The sequence below is a fragment of the Dendrobium catenatum genome, unplaced genomic scaffold (assembly GCF_001605985.2).
Source record: "Dendrobium catenatum unplaced genomic scaffold, ASM160598v2 fragScaff_scaffold_98, whole genome shotgun sequence".
Taxonomy (NCBI): Eukaryota; Viridiplantae; Streptophyta; class Magnoliopsida; order Asparagales; family Orchidaceae; genus Dendrobium; species Dendrobium catenatum.
This window is the reverse complement of record NW_021318560.1, coordinates 264,622-265,668: the sequence shown is the minus strand read 5'-3', so window position 1 is coordinate 265,668 and position 1,047 is coordinate 264,622.

Genomic DNA, 1,047 nt, shown 5'->3' with positions numbered 1-1,047 from the left:
TTGTTATAGCCTTCCTCCTCCTCCTATCAACTTTCTTCCAAAATAAGATTCCAGATTTTTCCATGTTTATATTTTGTCCGGTCCAATTGCTCAAATTGGAAAGAATCCCTTTCACCTTCAAAGCAACCTTTTTATATGCTTTCGAATATAACATTACATCATCAGCGTAAAGCAAGTGTGAAATCCTAGGTCCATTAGTAGAGATATTAATTCCAATGGTAGTCAAAGCTAGTGCATTTGAAAGAAGTTGGGAGCACAAAATAAAAAGAAATGGCGATAATGGGCAACCTTGCCGGAAGTCACTCATGGCAGAAATCCATTCCGATTGGCTCCCTTTGATAATAATAGAGAACCTTGGCTTTAACACACATTCCAAAATAACTTTGGAAAATAATGGAGGGAATTCAAAATATTTCAAGACTCCTTCAAGAGTATCCCAACTCATTGAGTCATAGGCTTGTTCCATATCAATCTTGTAAGCTACTGTTGACCTCATTTTTGTATGAGGTCACTGAGACCCTTCCAGAATCCAGATCCAATCCTAGACCCTAGGATCCACTCTAGACTTTAGGATCCTTCCTAGAGATAGACCTTAGGATCCTTCTAGATCCAAGACCTTAGGGCCTACTCTAGAGCTTAAGTTTTTTTCATATCCAAATCCTAGAACTCCTCTAGATCCAGGATCAATCCAGACTTCAAATCAATCCCCACTCTTGATCAACCTCAACCTCAAATCAATTCCTACCTTTGATCAACTCCAACTTCAATTTGATTCAGCCCTTGATCAATTCAAATCTCAAACTTTATTCAACTCAAATCCCAATTAATTCAAGCTTCAAGCACATCCAAACTTCCATTCAATCTACTTGAAAATCCAAATTCCAACCTAGACTTTGATCCAAACTTCAATCTAGCTTTGACCCCATCCATTCATTAACAATCACCACATGATTGTAAATGATTTGGATACCCCAATATTGATCATTCAAATTTGAAATCCATTCCAAATCCAGAAATCCAGACTCAAATCCAAAGTCTTAAGGCCTT